This window comes from Nanorana parkeri, unplaced genomic scaffold, assembly GCF_000935625.1.
Source record: "Nanorana parkeri isolate BGI_ZX_2015 unplaced genomic scaffold, ASM93562v1 scaffold1100, whole genome shotgun sequence".
Classification (NCBI taxonomy): Eukaryota; Metazoa; Chordata; class Amphibia; order Anura; family Dicroglossidae; genus Nanorana; species Nanorana parkeri.
This window is the reverse complement of record NW_017307368.1, coordinates 236,382-257,748: the sequence shown is the minus strand read 5'-3', so window position 1 is coordinate 257,748 and position 21,367 is coordinate 236,382. Positions and strand designations below refer to the sequence as shown.

Below are 21,367 nucleotides of genomic sequence, written 5' to 3'. Positions count from 1 at the left end.
GTCACCTTCTAAGGAAATCCTACATGCCTGGGCCATATATTTCAACTGGGCCTATGGAACTGGGCCTACGGAATCAGAGAAGAATGAGGCCATACATGGCAACCCAGCTGACCACAGACTTGAGATTAAAACTACTCAATCTGGCAAAAAAATTAAAATTAATTTCATGATAAAAATAAAATTGAATGTTGTATCTCTGAACAAGAACATCACAAAGAGTTACCAACTGCAAAAAACAATCCAAATGAAATTATTAAAAGTGTTTTCATACGGTAAACACACTATAAAATGCAAAGAAAATGTTTATATTTATAAAAACACACACACACACACCCTCTGAAAAGACAAGATTATGAGACAGTCAACTATTATTATCCTGCTGTGTCTGGGCCAATTCCCAAACCGTCAATGCAGGGCCAAGCTGGCTGTCTCTCCTGGAATTGACATCTTGAAACATACACTAGTAAGAGGAGCACGTGATGACAGCATGCTGGATGTGTGATTGCACAGGACTGAGCCGGCTCTGCTATATCATTAGGGATGCACTGCACAAAGAAATGACAGGACAAGGATACTGCAAGCAAGCAAATCGGAGACCTCTGCTCACAGATGCCTCGCGTTGTTCAATAGAAGGACTCTCCGTGATCACTGATACTTAACCTCAAACACAAGGGACACTGGAGGGTTTACACGAAATATGAAATACAGTATATCTGCTCTTCGCTGCCAATCTACATATTTTTGTACATTCAGCAGAAAGTAAAGTCACATCACTGCATGACAAACTATATTAAAGTGTATGTATAGCCAAAATATTTTTCATAGGTCAGACCTCTGTCAGGTTTTTACTGCAGCCTACGCTTTGCAGTACTGACGGATTTTAGATTTAGCACCTGTACAGACTTTGCAAATATAAAATACAGCCCCCCCCCCCTTATTTTCTCTATTTTTAAACATTGTTTTTTTAACTTTCAAACTTCCCGCCGGCTCTGCCCCCTGCGACGCGGCCGCTCGCAAGGGAGGGAACCCGGAAGTCGGCAGCCGCCAGAGGACACAGCAGGGATCGCGGACAAGGTAAGTCCTACGCTGTATTCCCGAGTGTGGCTAGGGGTTAGCGCTTTGTTAACCCCGAGCCACACTCGGGAATACCAATGGAAACACGCGGAAAAACACCCCAAAGAAGCTCCTGTACTTGTTTGGGCGTAGGGCGTTTTTCAGCGCGTTTCAACGGGCTGAAATACGCCCAGGTGGAAACCATCTCCATAGGGAAGTATGGGACTTCACTGTTTGAGCGTTTTACAGCGCGTCAATCAGCGCTGTAAAACGCCCAGATGTGAACCCGGCCTTAGGATTGTTTTCACTCAGCTATGATACCCTCACCACCACTATGGCTATTGATTTTAGATAGCCGACACCCATAGTTGTCCGAATACTAAACATAAATGCATCCAAATGAATACAGTTGCTTTTTGTCTGACAGTTTTCCACCTGACTCTTACGATTTTTCATTTAAAGTCTGTTGAGTTGGGTGGTGCCAGCAAGGTCACCCATGGCTCCAATTTTTGGTGATTCCTGCTTTAAATCAGAGCCGCTGTATGGCTACCAAGGGGTCTACATAGTTCTGCATAATCTGGAAACACATTTTAGCAGTCCCCCACGCTACACAGTTGTGGCTAATCCAACAGATCTGAATCGGGCTGTGTGATCAGCGATAGATTCTTATTAATATTATTATACAGGATTTATATAGCGCCAACAGTTTGCGCAGCGCTTTACAATATAGGGAAGACATTACAATCACAAGACAAGATGGTAAGGAGGGCCCTGCCGATAGATCGATAGATAGAGATAGATAAATTATACAACTTAAACAGATTAAACAAAGTTTTCATAAAAATGTAAATGCATTTGACGCAACTTCTAGCTATTTGTGAATGGTCAGCCTCCAAAGCTTGGTAGTCTGCATTAAACTTTTGATTACCCGACTCTGCATCAGCTTATGCCCAGTCTGCCAGAAGTTAATCCTAGAATCCACCACCCATTATCCACCTTTTGCAGTTGTTTGAAAAACGCTGACACATTTTTTTCCATTTGTGCTCATCTATAGACTGGATAGCTTCCTGTACGATACACTCTGCACCTTAAGGTTAAATGAAGTACAAGCTATGCTACAGCATCATTTACAGCTGGGCAATCATGACAGGAGCAGGACGTCCCGTGTATTATTAGGTTAAAGGTCTATGAGCAAAGAAGAAAATATGACTTGGTACATTAAATATTACTTTCAACAACAGGGTACATACTCGGCTATGGTAATGTACTACAAATGCCACTGAAGTAGAACAAGGTCAAACCTTTTTTTCTTTTGACTTTTAGATGGAGCGGAGAAGGGTTAGAAATCTCTACAGCCTCTGTACTGCCATCTAGAGCATGGATTTCCCTTCACCTACTGCCTTAGTGACAACGGATGCACCAAACAGGAACTGGTGGAAAATCTCCAATAGCAACACGGGCCAAAATAAAATTAATTTTTCAGTAGAGTTTGGGAAGGCTAGTACCCACGTCAGTGGTTTATTGCGGTCTGTGCTCCCCTTATTTCCCCTCACTTCCTGTCTAGTGGAACTTTTGTTGGTATAACAGCAAGTAAGTGGAAATCTCTCGAACGGGGCCCTAAATAGCAGGAAAGATGCTCCACATTCTATTCAAATATGGAAAAAACCCTTTTGGCCAGACACACACTTTATATTGCCCATGTAAATGACAAATAGGGCTCTTTTAAACTACCCATTGACATGAGGACTGTTGCCCAACTTGGTCACAATTGAGTCATAATCTCATGTCTATGTCAGCCAAAAAACAGCCAACGGCTTTCATGGGGAATAATCAACTTTCCAGCAGATCAGTAAACTAACCCCTATTGTTAACTCTTGTAATAGGGCTGCCGTGTCTGCCAGAACTGTTCTCCTCCTGCCCCTCTACATGTCCTCTGCCCTCACCAGAATGACTACTCTCTTATATCCATGGACACCTGAGGACAGTTGTGGATAAAACATTTGGCCATGTAAAGACTAAACAAGCTCATATGCTCATGGTCAAGTAGTTAATTAGGGGTTACAAGTGGTTGTACAGGGTTTTCTATACATATACAAAGACCAGCCCACTACCAAAGGTGACCATTGACATTAGATGATTGCCAATTCAGCCTATTCATCTTACATGAGTAATCATAAATGTTAGAAAACTTTATCTGATCACTTCTGGTGTCCCCCTGATAGCAAAGGTGTTTGAGGAAAGTCTCCCCTCTCCATGTTGTGGCAAACAGAGATTTGCATGGCCTAAGGTCTATGGCCAAGATTTTTGAGTTTAGCCAAAAGGTAAACACATGGTAACATCAGATACTTGCTAAATGTTTACAAATATGGCAAATCTATGGCCAGCTAATCCAACAGAGAAGAAAAATCCATTGATCAGTTACATGCTGAATTTGTTTATAGCACAGAAAGTAGTGCTCCGGTATTGTACTGCAGGACCTTGGCTACAAGATCTACCCATATATGGTGGACACTGGACATCAAACTGGCCATACTTTGGCAGATCTGTCACCAGAGATGACAGGAAGTTCATGATTTGTACTATTTTAGATAGCAGCACCATTGTGAGATCTTATTTTTTTTTCTACAACATTACCAGGTGAGGGAATAGGCCTGAAGATTCACAGGGAAACCCTTTGCGATTAACCATACATGGTCTAAAATCATGCTAGGTTTAAATCAGTCGGGGCTACAGCTGCCCTCAGTAATTGTCTCTCCTTTATGTCATGTTAGTAGATTAGCCCCTTATGGAGAAGATTCCTCCATCAATGTCTCATTAAAAACACTAGATAGTGAACAGAGTAAACAGATAAAATGATTTGCAGAGAGGCTCAACAAATTAACCTGCAAAATGCAGTAATGGCTTGAGGCACAGCAGAAATCATGGAGATGAAGGGGTTAAGCCACCTGGCCCATTGATATGCCAATTTGTAAGGCAGTAGAAAGAACTGCAGACAGGCTCTATTCAGTGGGGTCACTTTAAAAGAGCCCAATTTCTAAGAGACAATAATCTCATCACAGTGGGAAAACACAGAACAGCAGGAACTGACCAGTATAGGGCAGATAACTGGTGGGGGCAGGGAAGAGAAACTCCTCCCAGGTTTAACCTCTACTAAGAGATTGTTCACACTCTGGCTGCTCAAATTATCCCTCAAAAGATATGGTGAAAAAATGTCAAAGATTTTACTTTACTGGTTTAAAAAAAAAAAAGTCTTAACACATTGCCAAGCGAGGACTCCACTATGCTTCAAGCTGACACAGACAAGTGAGGGGTTAATCACATCATGATGCCAGCGAGGTGACAGAGCAAAATACTGCAGCCAGCAAATAAGAACTGGAAACTTTGTCAGCGTGGAGATCCAAAATGTCTGGATTCTAACTCAAGTGAAGTTGAAGCCAAGTTCTTTATACATCATTATCACTAAGGGAAAATGTACCAACACCTCTCTATTTAAGAGGTCACAACGGTATAAGGACCCAACAGCAGAAAGGTTCTGTGCTTTCACCAACCCTTTACTAATAATGCCATGTCTACAACATAGAAGTCACTACATGCTACATGAGTGGAAGTGAGACTGCCCGTCCCATAAATCTGCCATAGTTGGGAACGTCCTGAGACTATTACATTCACTCTTTACAAAGTACAGCTTTTGAAAAGCATATACACAGACATAAGGGGCAGCATGTGCCATCACATATACTCTGACAAGAAGAGCTACATCCAGTAACAGGAGAAAAAAAGCCAGACATTAATCGCTGGCCCGGTGAATGGAAAAATGGCACAGCATCAGCATTACTCCTTTCACTAGGTGATGAAAGAAAATGTGAATATTTGGATCCCAGTCTTCCTTACAGACTGGCTGATATTTTACTATCCCTGATTAGTTTGGCAGGGGCCCCGCTAAACTTCCCTGGGCCCAGATGCAAAATGCGAACTAGAGCCCCAGAGGCTATACTTCTTATGAATAAAATCTATCATACACTCACCCACTATAACATACTAGTGAACACAAAGGCTTTTCTAGCTGATTAACACATGATGACTGGTGCAATGAGGAATAAAGTGAGAAGCTTTCTTCATTGTGGGTCTGGCCTCCATCATTACCACTAATGTGAACATTAACATGTCCCGTTTTCTATTAGGTGATGGCAAAGACTGACATTGTGTTTTAAGCATTTGTGTGTTAATGTACATGCCAAAAAGTATTAAAGAGTGAAAACAAATGTACAAAACACCACAACACATAACGGCAAAACTACTCAAGACAATTTTACCATATGTGTTGTTAAACCCAGAAATGTAAATGGAACACAGGGCACATACAGATGACCGTTTTAATAGAGTTAAGGTGCCCATACACTGCTCGATTCTCGTAAGAGAATCGCAGGAAATCCCGCGATCGTACGAGAATCGAGCAGTGTGAACGAAGACGTGCGACCATTTCTACTGTACGGTCGCACGTCTTTTGTCTAAGGAGCACGCTAGAAAACCAGCCGAAAATCGTACGATTTTCGGCTGGTTTGAACGGTGCTCGGGAGACAAATGCCGGTGCACACTGCCCGTTCAGCATTGCGGTCATCGGAAACACCCGCCCCTCAGGGGGGCGGGCTTGCGATGATCGAGAGTACGATCTGCCTGTCCAAGATGGGCAGATCATACGTTTTCTAAATTACTTTACAACCATCGCAAGACTAAGGTCTTGCGATGGTTGTAGAGTGTATGGCCACCTTAAGGCTGGCAAGTGTCTGTAAAAGTGCATCTTTTTTTTTTTTTTCAAATTCTTTATTTATAAACAAAGTGGCGGGGTACAAAGAGAATTCACATAGTATCTGAGCCACATGGCCGCACATCAAACCAAGGCAATAAACAACCTGACGATTAATGTAATGCCACAAAACGTTGGGAACCTCTCCAACCATATCATCTCAAACAATATCAGAGAATATAAAGTATATATTGAATATAAACAAGAACAATACGAGTCAGGTTGGAGTTAAAGTGCATCTTAACCCACAAAACAAAAATGAATATGCTCCCTCTAACCTGTTATACTGCTGACCATAGGGATGGTGCGGGAAATGGATGTATACCTCCGAATTTTATTGTTTATTTTGTTATTTTTCTTTACATGAGAGGCAATGCCTGTTAGCCAGGGTAATTACATTCTATGAGGGTTACATGTATTTCCTCTTGTTGGAGGCCTAACGCTGCAGTGGGTTTAACGGTGCACTGTTGCTTGCTACACAATGTATACTTGGTTTTGGTCCGCATGACCTCTTACTCATTGTTTCATGACTTTGGTCACTTCTGTACTGTCTGTTTATAAAACTCAATAAAAATTGTCAATTTGAAAAAAAAAAAAATGAATATGCTGCAGTTCATCAGTCTTTAGATGAGGTGACTGCACTGGCTTTTGTTTTCCTTATTGTTCACCTGGTTACTCTGCCAGTCACACAAGTCCTAAGGGGAAAATGCTCCCCTTCTGTATCAGGAAAACAGTAACAACATAGGACTAAGGAACCCCAACTCTCTTCTGTGCTCTATAACACAGAGGGATGTGGTTTTGCAGTTCCCAGAGATAGCCAAGAAAAAAAGTAATTGATGACACAGAGCACAGGAAGTTATCAAGGAAGAAGATCAACAGGTATTTTCCCGAACTTATCGTATCAGATGGATATAACAAACATGTTCAATAAATATTTCACAGGCCAAAAGGGAGCAAAAAAGAAGGTTTAGTGTTGGGGTTTACATACACACTAAACACCTGGAACCGAGCTTTCACTTGACTCTAAAGTTGGGCATAAACTGTTAGAATTTCAAACAAAACCGGTTTCGGAACATTGTACTTACTAATCAAACGCAGTGATGAAAACATTCGACTGAGCATGTTGGAAAATGTGGTTCGGAAAACTCCATTAATTTCAAAATCAAATGTTAAATAAGAACGAAAGTCAAACTAAATTTCGATCGACAATCGCCAACGTTCCTTCCAAAGTCTACCCGGGTACACCCTATTATAGTACATGTGTTTTATTCTTGACCTGTGCTAGGCCTGTGCTGTCAGGGACAAGCTGTGTACCTATGGCTATGTAAATCACTCCAGTAGCACTAAATGGTCCAAGTTTTTCCATGCAAGGTTGCGCTGACAGCTCTATACCGCACTGCACTGAAAATTGCCTCTAGTGTATTGCTACATTTACAAATGGATTTAATAAGTAAAAAGGTATACAATAACACATGTGCCAATTCTCAAACATGTACAGTGAAGACAATTCATACTTTTAGGATATATACGAAGATTTGTGATAGATGTGAAGAGGACCTATCAATATAAAAATGTGGCTCTCAGGCTGAGCCTTTGTTTTTAAAATGTTTGGAGCCAATGAGCTAGAACAAACCTCATATTTTGTTATAGCCAGACAACTCGCATTTTCTTACTTTGGCTCCAGGTCTCAAATATACAGCTAACCAGAAATGGGCAGACGTCTCCCAGGGAATAATGAGAGGGAGGTCGGTCTATCACCTTTAGCACCAGGACCCACCACTGTTAATCCTGCAATTTCTCTGACAGATGGCAGTACAGCACATACAGTTAACTTTTGTCATTGAAATAGAGGGGAAAAAAGGTAAGAGTCTACCAGGCTGGGAAGAGATTTTCCAACAAGTTGGAAAATTTCTGTGTGATAACCAGGAGCTGGTCATTGATGAAGTGGGGTGGAGTTGGGTCTTGTCTTTATTTGTTATAAGGCTTCATTCACAAGCCTTATATGTATGCAGAGATATGTCTACAAAATCTGTCAGGCTAGATGCTTTGTTTATTCTTCTGGATGCCTAAAATGACGTGTATTTATGCACATTTACATGCATATTTGTTTAGATGCATTTTCCCTTTGCCCATTGAAACAGTCCAAGAAGTAGCCAATTAGATTTTATCAAATGCATCTTGCGTTTACAAGCATTTACATGCGTTTTGGTGTGTTTAGAAGTTAACATTGATTCCTGGACGCACATGACTTCTATTATTGTAAACACAGCGCTGCTGACTGCAGATAAAAGCATCTAAACGCAAGGTGTGAATAGATCTATTGGAAATCTTAAGATGCATGACCTTAACAATGGAAACTAAGTTGGCTAAAAGATTTTATTTGGTCAATTCAACATATTTTTCCAACAACCATGTTTCATTAAGATTTGTTAAAGCTGACCTATACTTAGAAATGACATTCAAGTTATCGAAACAATTCTCCATTATAGAAGTAAATGATAAATGACTCCCCCTGACAGCTGGTAATGTGGATGGCGGTCACAAGGATCTCTTCCAGAGGGGCTCAGGGGGACAATATATAAGCAAACTAGTCAATCCATGGCTCTGCCTAAACAGTGTTCCTCCCCATCACAAGACCAACACAGGTAACATGATTGGCAGTTAGAGGACCTTACAATCTTTTCATCACCTAGGTATAGATTTGGATAACAGACCAGATACAACATCTGAGTATAGGTCTTTTTTAAGACTGATCTACCTGTTAGTGACAAATTGTGAACTAGACCAAATCGAATTCTTACTCCTGTATGGCCAAAACACTGAACTTGTACCTGAAAGTAAAAAAAAAAAAAAAACTTCCAGTTTTAAATGAATTTTCTATTAAGCTGAAAAAAAATTGCAAAATGAAAGTGCTTGCCCAAACTTAGCTTTGCCAAGAAACATCAAAAGGGGCTCACTACTTTTCCCTCAGGCCGCTAATGACTTCAAGCAGTCCCAGGCATGAATGTGAGACGGCCAACCTGCATTGTAATTTGATAAGGTCAAGGAAGCAGCACCTCACATCTAAGAAGATGGGATGACCTGACATTGTTACCATAATCTGCACACGAAGGCTGGGGACACACACTGCTAGATTTTTGTATGAACGAATCTTGTCAGAACGTTCAAAAAGGCCATCAGAGACATGACGAACGTCATTTGAAATTTTGTTTAACGTCCAGTTTTGGAATAAATGGGGCTTAGTTTGTTTGTAGATTCATTGATTTGATCCCACAACTGAACAAAATCCTACTGAAGTATGGCCAGCTTAACAAGGAAACCCTGAGTGTGTGTCGGCTGCATGTCCATTTATTTTGATGTTGTGACGCATTAGCTGTCCAGTCGATATAACGCGCCATCACTTACAAGGACTGCAAATCAACTAGTCCTAGATACACTTCTCTCCCATTATAATCTTTAAAAGAAACATAACACAATTTTCTCAACATTCACTAAAAACATTCCTGCTATATACTTTACGGAAACAATTATGTGACAAGTAATCTAGGAGGTCCATGTTGTAACTTGCGTTCAAACAATTACCAGACGTTCTACAATCAGAGAATTCTCAGTGACTTGTGTTATAAATTGGAGTACTGTACAGAAGTGCTTGTGCTATCACAAGTCGTAACAATCACAGATAAAGGGTGAGGACATCCATGTGACAAATTGTCCAAGTTACTATTCAGAGAACTATGTGAGGACTGCCATTGCTGTTCTCTTCTAACAATGCGTGTTGCCTGGCTGTCTCTGGCTTCAATACTTTCCACATCACTGAACTGAAACATGCTTACATATTAGAAAGTAAGATTGAAGTCAGAACTACAAATCAGCATACTTGTTCCATAAAAGTATTGAAGCCACTCTGGTCAGCATGACAGTCAGGGAATATGCTTTTTCAGAAGAGATCAGTAATGACGGCAATAGTATTCACTAAATACAGGCTTCCTTTAAAACAAGGCCTTGTATACAAGAAACTAGCAAGCTACTAAAACGTATTGAAGGTGTAATATTTAGGACAATGCGTGCAGGGTGTTTGTTGAACATTGCATATCTTGCTATATTTGATCTGAGCATGTGCAGTCATCTTCTTCAATAGCCAAAATGGAATACAGTCAAAGTAACCATAGCTAATCAGTAATAATAGTATTATGTACACATAACACAAGAACATGAGTGAAAGACTGTTATACAACGTGTAACACATAACTATTGTCTTTAGCAAACTCTCAGTTTCCAAGCGGAAGTACTCAGAACTCCCCAAACAAACTTTGCCAAAACAGTAAATAAAATCTGTGTTCTGATGATCTGACAGCTGTATTCATGAGAATCATATGAAAGAGCAGAGTCCAGTACTCAGTCACTGAGATACAGGAAGCTGCAGCCCAGAAGGTGGTACCTCGCTCTCCCAGTGATATCCATGGATTGTCACTACTTGCAACTGCAGCATCCGGATGCCGACTCTCAGCCAATAGGAGCCAGGCCTTGTACTTCAATAGAAATCCATTTATCTTTCCAATTCCCCAGCACACAGAAGATCACACACTATTCCCAGGAAGATGCAGAACTCATTGTCAGCATTTTACAGGTAAAAGTAGCAAGCCGTAACTTAGTCCTCCAAAATGTCAAAACATTTGAAAAAGATATCTAATTGTGGGAATTCTGGGAGCTCTGCAAAGACCAGCGACAGTTTAACTAATTGCAAGGTGGAAGGGACAGAAGGAAAGCAATGCCAGAGCTTTCTAAAGTATACAAACACAGCACAACAAAATACAAAGTGACAATGTATAGTTTTAAATGAAGTAAAACTAAAAGCAACATTGACTGAATAAACTATGTAATGTATCTGCTTTCCCCCAAAAAAACACAAGTGGTAGTGTATCGTTCCATTACACAGCCACTCCTAGAGATACCTAGTATTACCATGAATGACATTGTTTATTGGATTAATGAAAAGGAACATATGAGAGTCAGGAATAGCGGTCTCAAACCACGTATAACTGTAGTGATATTAGTGTGCACTTGTCCTCTGGTTAACACCTTGGTCACCACAGAGGCCTGCTAGGTGCTGCAGTCGCTTTACTCTCAAGGAGGTGAGGACCGCCTTGCCATAGCATCATTACACCATGCACTGCATCACTCCACCCACAATAACACTTTAAAAGCAATACAGTCAATAGACAACAGATTAAACAAGTCATCTTGACCTCAAACCCCCCTCCTTCCTACCCCTAAGAAGAAAATGACTTACCCACAAGTTTATTCACTCCAGTCCTGCGGCTCCCTACCTCCCCCTACCCCTTGGCTCCTCCTGTGCTCCCCTGTTTCTTCTGTGGCAGAGGGGGGACCACATATGTCTCAAAGCACTTCCAGGCAACGCAGCCTCCCGATGCAGAACAAAAGCAAGGCAGGCTCAAGTCTTTAATTTCAGCACAAGGCAGGCAGTAGCTCCCATCATGCTGCCTCTCTCCCTCCCCTCTAAGGACACCCTGCTCTCATCCTCTCCCTCTCTTCTGCCTGTCCAGCTACTGCACAACACTCATCAATTATTAATTGCTTGTCTCCAGATTTCCAGGCAAAACCAATAACAGATGGGCTCCCTGCTAATGGCTCAGTGTGTACCAGCCAACTGGCTGTGTGTGTGTTTCCAGCCTCCAGAGACAATGAAAAGAATCAGGTTAAGCCTCCTAACTTCACACATGCCCAGGCAGACACAATGTAGTCCCCCCAGTGCAGCACTGCAGTCTGAGAGCCGCTCACGGAACCATCAGCCGGGCAGGGGGAATGAAAGACGTATGTGAACAGGGTTTTGTCTCACCTCAGCACCATGCGGCAGGAATTTTCAAGCCTTTCCTTTCCACACTCTCTGTCTAGAGAGCTTGCTGTTTGCTGTTACACACACATTCACCACACAGCAACCATACACACATACACATGGTGCTAGGCACTATCCTTTAACCCTTTCACTAGCAGGGGCCACTATGGGGCTAGTGGCCCTGAGCCAAGCAACTGAGGAACACACAGTCTGCTGCACTCATAAGACAGGGGCAAGAGCAAAATGCATTCATAAGATTGGTTTTCTTTCTACAGGCTTTAGCAGCCAATCAATGCATGATGGCACAGACCACACTCATTCACTACAAATGCTTTTCTGTCTTCCCTCTCCAGCCGGATAGTCTGGGGAAAGGACATGCAAATGAGGCCAGCTGCACATTGAATGCTGTGCCGGGTGGACACCATATTCAAAGTACACACAGGGAAACATATGCTGGAGTAAAGGTGCCCATAGGTAGATAGGAACACCACGGCTTCCATATTTACAGCCAGAGGTCAATACAATTATCACATGTGAAGGACTTGGCATCCATCTTCAAATATCTGTACATCATATGACAGGGCTAAGCTGGGTGGGCTGATCACAGTATGAGAATAGATTTTACAGTAAACTGCAGGTCACGGAAAGTTAACGTGTCTACATGAAAACATTAATGATATGTCACAATATGCAGGACACCTCTTATTATAAAAAAGCCCTCATTGAGCTCCAGTTTAGTGACTCTGTCCAGGTTAAGATGACGTCATCAGTCTGCTGCAGGCAGGAGGAACCATTTCCTCAGTCTCCCCTCCCCCAGTGATTAGACTGCAACAAGGTAACTTTGTAGCCAACCACAAGGTTCAAGCCTGCAGCAGGGGCTGATCTGTATCAGACATTTTTGAACACAACAGTCACCAAAATGTATCTACACGATTCTGCATCTATGAACCACCATGTTAGAGTTGACTGGATAATGTGTGAACAGAGATGGCTCTGTCCTTCCAGAGAGAAAAGCGGGTGAGCACATTGTCAGGGAGAGAGTATGTTTATGTCAGTGAGAGAAAAATACCTGCAAGTATTACATAGCATGCACTCAACATAAAAATATAACTGATGATAGGCCTGCTACAAAGGAAAGTTAAAGGAAACCTGTGGCGAAGGGAATTTGTAGCCTGCCACTGCTGACTTCTCTCCCAGAAATCCTGGAGCAGACCCCAAAATCATGCGTGCAGACAGAGCTCTGACTTTATGTGGTTTTTTCTAGGTCAGGCGACAAGCATTTTCTGGAACACCTGGGGGAATGGCAGCCTCCATATTTACATCAGAACATGTCTATTGTAAATATGCGTTTCCATGTTTCAGAACTTATCAGGACAAGTCCACAGACTGCTGCTGTCATTGTATGTATTTCTATGTGTTACGGGGGAGCATCAGTCATAAAAGCAGGTGCTTCGCACGCACGGGCGCCGGCTGAATAATACATAGAAAGCTGTGACTGGGGAAGCTTCTCAGACAAAATATTTCTGGAATTGCCCAATATAGCCTGGTTACAGATACCGTCATTCTGTTCCCCATTTCTATGTAAAATGAACCAGAGTGGTAACGCTGTATGTATGTATGTATATACATATATATATATACACACACACACACACACATACATACATACATATATATATAATTTTCTCTGGTGTTCTTGCCCTTCTCTGGTTACACATCTGCCTATATACACAGGGGACTGGCTATCCTCTCCTTGTCAGTTTTGGTGGATTACTATGACTAGCAGAAGCTGGTTATACAAATTGCTTGAGGGCTTGGAATGATAGCTTACCAGCAGTATATATGGTGGGTTAATTGTCAAAGGAAAGGAATCCCACTCCTTGGAATGACTTGTTCTTTATTGTAGGTGGGGGGTGGGAGGTTTACTACATGAATCAGGCTAGATAGGAGAGGCCATAAGAATCACAAGCTGAAATTCAACAGGAACAATTTGAGGCTTAGCCAAAAATGGGGCTACTGCCTGCACATTCGATACAAGCACATTGCCCATAATGTAGAATTAGAACCATTTTGCTACTTTGTAAAGAGCAGCACAAAGGTTTCTGCGGTTTTCAAAATAGGGAAGTGTTTGTAAATGTAGGATTTCCTTTACAGTTCTAATATGACGAGAGAGAGGTGGAGAGAGAGAGAGGAGGAGAGAGAGAGAGAGAGAGAGGGAGGGAGAGAGAGAGGGAGGGAGAGAGATTAAAGAAAGCAGAGTAAACAATTCATATATAAAAAATAAATAGGATAAGCACTGATCAACTACCCTTATAGATGTCAATGGCATATTTACATTTCCTTATAATGCCTTTTAGACCACGTGAACTGATATTGGACTTCCTCTTCATTACTGTAAATAAGTTATGACCCCACTTTATAATTTCTCAGCCAGTGCTACATGAACCCCAGCATGGCTATTGACAGATTCCAGATACACCAAGGGAATTTGCAGTCAATGTATGTACATCAAGGTGCACTTGAGATAGGTTGACCTACGCCAAGGTTTCCTTTATGATCACTGGCATTCATAACAAAGTAAATAGTTTAATACAGCTACAGCAGAGACAAGATTCCTGCAGCCACCAGACAAAGGCATACTTGATAGCCATGCTATAATGGGGTTCATAGAATAATAACATTGAGAATTGCTGCTTTGTTTCGAATATACAAGTAAATGGCAAATTGAGTAACGCTGCAAGTTGGGCTCCCCCTAGTGGTAAAAGAAAGTGGCAATCATTGATATGCTGAATCCCCCAAAAAAGTAGTGAACTAAGCATGAAATATTAAGGCAGGGGTAGGCAACATCAGCACTCCAGCTGTTGTGGAACTACAAGTCCCATGAGGCATTGCAAGTCAGCCACAGGCATGATGCTAGAGCAGGAGGCATGATGGAACGTGTAGTTCACAACAGCTGAAGACCAGAGTTTGCTTCCCCTGTATAAAGTGAACATGTTTCTTTGCCCTGAAGGGGTAACTCGCAAGTTTAAATTTGCTTTTTACATTAAAGTGAAAGTGACCTCATCAGTCACGTTAACATTCTTTATGACGGCTCCCTGCAATGGATGAGCTATTAAACTCCACTCCCCTATGGTCTGTATCTCCAATCTTGGCACCGTTCAAGCTCTGCAGCCTCTACCAGACTTGTTGGCATTCCATGCTTCCCGGAGTGTCAGATTCTCATGTGTCGCATTGTGCTCTATGGTTCCATCCTTTGACCCCCTATGTCACTACAGGCCACAGAAGGGACATAGGAGTCTGCAGTGGGGACACAGGCATCCGACACTCTTGAAAGTTTTGAATGCTGACAAGTCACGTGGAGGCTGCAGTGATTGAATGTAGAGAAGGGATGAGACATAGGCCCACAGAGAGGGGAGTATAATATTTCTGCTATTGCAGTAAACTGCTAATAAGACAGTTCATTCAGTTGATTAAACTTCTTTGTAACATAGAAACGTTGTCATCCCATCGCCTGCAGCACCTAATTATAAGTGCATCTGTACTTACAGTCTTCACTTCGTCCCCCTGCTATGTCCCACAAATACCTGTTGAGCCTGAGAGTGACGTCCACCTAATGCAGCGCTGCGTCTCTTGCTAAAACCCTCTCCTTGTAAGCTGCAGTGCCTGGGAGGGGGTGCATGTGAGACACATACGGAGGGGGATATGGCTCAGTCTGGGAAAAGAAAGTTTTTTGTTTACCTTATGGGGCTTGTATATCTCTTAATAACTGGATTTGGTTCTTGTGTAGACTGTCCTACACAAACCTGTAGTTGTACTTTAAGTTTAGTGGTCCTTTAAAGTGAGCATGTACTTTCCCAAAGAGGAAAGTAAGAGATTCACATAATAGAACCCCCTCTCTGCACATAACTTTTATTTGCTGCCTTGCTGCACCACTAAATAGAACAAAAATATTTCTATGTATAAAAAAGACAGTCCTCAGTCCAATGTAATCTCTGACCAGACTGACTTGGAACTTCTACAAGGCATGTTCGGGGCATGAACTTCTACAGGGCATGATCGCAAGTACGATCTGCCTGTCCAAGATGGGCAGATCGTACGTCTTTTTAAATTACCTTACAACCATCGCAAGACAAAAGTCTTGCGATGGTTTTAAGGTGTGTGGCCAGCTTTAGGTAGAACACACAGGAAACCACGTGGAGAAAAAAAAATCCTAACATGGAACTAACCATCGTTATACACACAGCTGAAACACATATACTTATCCTGCCTAACTTCATTCATGAAAATGTGTTCAGCCACCCTCGTGATTCAGACACCTCTATCACACACGATATAGCCAGAGGGTGACACCATTATTTAGAGTCTACAGCTCTTATTTATGGAGTCACCTTTCTGCCTTCAGTCTACTCTCTGGAATATGAAACAATAACTCTGCCTGTGCTTTCACTGTAACTTTTCTTACTATGTTATTAAAATGCACACCGTTTCATCAACACTGACAGGTGCTGTCTATTTTTTTTTTATGTCTTCAAACAGCAGAAAATGAATATTAAGAAAACGAGATGAATGCGGACTTTACCCCATGTTTACAAACAACCTGACAGATCAATCATAATGAGTACAGCAAGGAAACCTCATGTTGATTTCTTTGCTGTACAATTCTGACCTCTATGGGATAATATTAGACATATACTTGACTAAAAGTGGACAGAGTAGGGAACCCTATCCTTCAAGCAGTCAGCCCCCATTCACGCCTGAGTGTTCTGACGCACATTTCCCAACGCGTGATAGCACTCAACATGAAAAATCCCATTATTTTCAACGGTGCTCATTCACATCTGAATGTTGTGATGCTTGTCACTTCAAAAGTACAAGAGCTTTTATTCAGGCAGAATCGTGCCTTTTTTGCCCCATAGACTTGATTGGGAGCATCTGCGTTACACATGATTTTCCTGCGATTTAACCCATTTAGTTAGGATTAGTTTACTACAGTAAGATGACTGGGAGATGCATTGTGATTGGTCACTTTGGGTCCATGTACTTATCACTATACCTTTTGTTTGCTTCTTTGCTATATTATTTTACAATAGTCTGGTATGCATTCAGAATCCAATGTGTGTATATAAACAATGCATTTTAAAGGACCCCGGGTAAAATTTTGATTAACCCTTGCAGTGGGGCTACACCCTCTCCCTGCAAGGGTTAAGAGCTTGTTTTTGCCTAGGATCCAAAATACTAAAGTTATACTCACCCGGATCCTCCTAGCCAGCCAGCAGTGACAGCGCTCCCTTTTGCCCGTCTTTCCCTCCGCTCCAGTGATGGTATGTCCCTCAGTGCCCTCATATCCTATACACTATGTATAGAACGTGATGACTCAGGGACCTTAGACCGCTGTAGTGGAGGTGGGGGGGGGTGGGGGGGGAGAGGCTTCAGGGACTGGTCTAAGAGCAAGCCGACTTAGAGGATTAAGTGAGTAACTTCTTTTTTTGACCCTAGGGAAAAACAAGCACTTATAGCCTCGTTGCAAGGGTTAATAACATTTTTACCTGGAGTTCTGCTGTAAAAGCACCTAGAGTGAGTAGCTAAATTTGATTTGGTATCAGCCTCTTGTCATCTGCTGCACAACAGAACTCAGACTCGGGGAGGAAGGGGAGCACATGAAGCCGATCAGGTTTGCAGCATGGACATATGCAGACAATGAACATGCTGAAAGGAGTAAAGAGTTTACCGAGCTCCTTAGGGCTGCGACTGCTCTTTCCATGCCCAATCACAGGATGAGGTCAAGGAGGGGACCTAGCTGTAGTGTTTAACAGAATGAGTGAAAAATCCAGTTAATGGCTCTGCTGTTTGGCATGACTGTGTAAATAACAAGACTGGATGAACAGAAGTACAAATCCTCTGGCAGGCAAAGCAGCTCCCTCATATAAATTTAATTTGTGCATTTGATAGGAATTCAGCATTTGGACGAAACAGCGTCCCGTGTAAATAAAAGCATATAATAGTGCTGGGTATATTATGAACAGCAGATATAACCTAGACACACATTAATTTGCTCACGGAATTTAGTCCTTGGATAGTAAGCTGTGACTAGGTGCACGTATAGCGAAGGTGAACTGCACATAATGAGTCATTGAGAGCTGGTTTATCCAGTTCAGGCTTGGATGCCATCTATCCTTGTAGGACAGGCATCTCCCTGTGAAGACACCAGGAGTTCCAGGACTGTGCTCAGACCAGCCCATCCACACCTGTATCTTTATGTCATTTCTGTACCTCAGCTGTGCTACTAAACTACACAGCTTTGTGTAAAGGTGGCCATACACTCTACAACCATCGCAAGACTTTAGTCTTGCGATGGTTGTAAAGGGATTAAAAAAACGTACGATCTGCCTATCTTGGACAGGCAGATCGCACTCTCGATCATCGCAAGCCCGCCCCCCTGAGGGGCGGGCTTCCGATGACCGCAATGCTGAACGGGCAGTGTGCGCGTGCGCACACCGGCCCGTTCAGCATTTATCTTCCGAGCACCGTTCTAACCAGCCGAGAATCGTACGATTCCTGGCTGGTTTTCGAACATGCTGGTTCGACAGAAGACGTGCGACCGTACAGTAGAAACGGTCGCACGTCTCCGTTCACACTGCTCGATTATCGTACGAAAAACTGATCGCATACGATTATCGTACGATAATCGTGCAGTGTATGGGCACCTTAAGGAAAGTTGAAGATTTTCTCAGCAATCAGAATGGGCTGTAAAGTGGATATTTTCCATGATAAACAAACTACAAAGTAAAACAATAAAATACTACCATGGTTCTTGCAAACAGTAGAATTGTTCTATCTAGAAGAAGGGAAATATAAAAGTTTCTTTAACACCATAGATAAACTTTATTAAAGGAGCTTTCCCACAGGGAAATAGTCCATTGAATTGCTCTGTACTTGTCACCAACTGCTAGCTCCACTCAAGCCTTGTAATGAAAAATGACCTATGAATGCTTCACCTGAACTACATCCTGAACTACATCCAATCTAGGGATCCTGCACCTTAAGGCCCCGTTCACATTAGGCTCCTTGTGTTAGACTGACAACACTAAATGCAGCAGGGCCAAGCTTAGACCCTTTTACTAGCTGTAAATAAAAATACATTTAATGTTTCCTTTTGTTTGTTTTTAATGAATACATAAAAGGGTGTTAAGGAACTTTACATGTCAGTTTTCACTGTCAGCCTTTGGGAACTGTAGTTCCTCAGTGGCAGTACCACCTTGAACTGCCTGTGAAAGACAAGAAAATGCTAGTGGGAAATGAGGTTAGCTCAGACGTTTACACTCCACATAGTATGTGTCACTCTTTAAATGACACGAGCTGTGACATAACATTTGCTATGCAGTGTCAGTGCAACTATGGCCTCATTGATATTGAAGAAGATTCCATCTTGATAACCACTGACCCAATAAACAGTACAATGTGTGAAAACATGTTATTCTATAAAAGTCTGTGAATACAAATGATTTAATTGCACGTCTCATAGGCGTTAAAGCATGTAGCTCTATACAACAGCTTCTGTTTTCCAAAAACCTTTTATAACCTACTTGCTAAAACTCTGAACGGTCATGCTGAATTTGTTGTAGTAGAATTATACGCCGAGCCTGTCAGATACCCTCTGGGTTCATCTACCTATGCTTTCATTTGTCATTCATGAAAGGTAATTCACCCCAGAATCAAAACAGAGGAAGGTAAAATACACTTTATCCAAACAGCTGACATGCAGCTTTCCTCCATTCAGATCTCCAGCTGACGGAATGGTTCATTTACTGCACTAGTGGAGTGTGTCAGGCAGCGGAAGATTGACCAATGGAGGCAGAGCGGCAGAGGTGGAAAACAAGGTAACAAGGGAGAAGGCAAGGAGTGATGTAAGCAGTGGAAGAAAAAGGGAGGGAGGACTACACGGAAAGAATGATGTAAAGAGGTGGGAGGAGGCGCAAAAAAAAAAGAATAGGTTAAGAGAAAAATGATCCCTTGGAGAGGCAGCTTTAAAAGGAATATCTCCTCTGGGCCAATTTGTTTACCTATTCTGCTTAGCAGATTTTGGCAAAAAAGCTTACAGTCTGCAACAGAGACTTGCTGGGCAGAACGCCTTTGCAAGACACAGAATCTGTAAGCCCCTCGGTGACAGGAGGCGATAGTGACCCAGAGAGAAATGCCAGCTCTCCCAGCTCGACATAACCATGGCAACCATTCTCCGCACTCGACGTGTAGGCTAACCGGAAAATAAAAGAGAATACACAGGAATCCATTTCTAAACACGCACACGGGCTGGATGATATACAATCTGGACTTAACCCTGCTGTCTCCAGAAGTACACACAACAAAATATATTGCATTGGCTGTTCTTAGCCAGCGGATCGATGCAGCTTATCATTTGACCCATCATGGCCAGTTACAAGGAGGCAGGTGGAATCTCTGCACTAAAGCTGCACATCATTCCAGAGCATACTGTGAGAGGGAATCAGAAACATGTAAATTACTCTGTATGGATAAAGGGTAAAATGGTCTCATTCATATAACCAAAATGCATTATACAAAGCATTTTGGTTATATGAATGAAAGGATAAATACATAATGAATGAAAATACAAGCATTTTAACATACAAAGCAAACGTTCATTTAAGTGAATGAATATGATGCACATGCCTGAAAGAATGCCTGTAGCTGAGGAAGGTGGCGCTTGGTACAATATGGTTTCTGAACTACACTGACTGATCCAAGCCCTGTAGCAGTGCACGAAGACCCACCTGGTTCCAAGGAGGAAAGCACAAGGTGCAGCCTTCTCCAGGAGGGCCCTCCACCAGTGGGAGAGGTCTGCAGCAAACACAAATCCTGCTTCACACCCAGGGAGACAGCCGATGGTTACATCCCTACTGCTCTCCAGTGTGACCTAGTTAGCATGGAATTCCTGTGGGTGTTGCTAAATCCTCCAGGTAACTCAGCTGTGGTTTTCACTTTAGTTTGTAAACACTTTTTTCCCCTCCATGGAGAACCATGAGAATTGTGCAGTCAGGGGAAAAGCTTGTGCAGATAATCATTGCTTTATATTCTCCATGCAAACTATGGGGATAGACAAATATTAAATTACCGGAATATGTGTTATCCTCACACTGGAAGTAAGCACAGCACATGCGTAGCAACAAACTACATCCTTAATTTTTGATGCGTGGGGATGTAATCACTTACATAAGAAATATGATGTATGGGGATAACAATTTTGACAGTGATGTCATATAATTATTCTGAGCCTGTTCTACGGCGGCATTTATAGTTATGTAAAGGTAAACACCGCTGAATATAAAGACGGGGACAATCCATTTATTCGGGCTTGTATACATGCTGGGCACTTAGCTTCCAGAAATGTACAAGTTAAAAGGGAAAATATACTGTACTTCTAACAGTCTGCAAGTCAAGCTTACTCCAATATTTAAGTTATTGCATTACAGAGAATTGTAAATAACCAACCCAAAAGGAACAACACCATTACATACAGACGTTAAAGGACAAGTTCCTGGCTGGTTCCTCTTCATATTGCACATGCGCACCACAGCCCCATTCATTCCTATGGATAAGCCGTAATCATGGTAGCCTTCAGTGGTCCCGTGGAGAATAGCTTA

At 42.1% G+C, this 21,367-nt stretch overlaps 1 protein-coding gene across 4 annotated transcripts in view; it reads right to left on the bottom strand.

Moving 5' to 3' along the window:
• The window catches only part of ZMIZ1 (zinc finger MIZ-type containing 1), a 239,931-nt gene that overhangs the window by 44,922 nt on the left and 173,642 nt on the right, over positions 1–21,367 (bottom strand). Inside the window, exon 1 of one of the 4 annotated variants that reach the window (XM_018567831.1) lies at positions 20,498–20,591. The exons of 1 other annotated variant lie outside the window; for it this stretch is intronic. The gene's annotated coding sequence lies outside the window, so the exon portion shown is untranslated. Of the gene's footprint in view, positions 1–11,147; positions 11,374–11,714; positions 11,803–20,497; positions 20,592–21,367 lie in introns of those variants that run through there. 2 more of the 4 variants (XM_018567828.1, XM_018567829.1) reach the window with 2 other exon arrangements.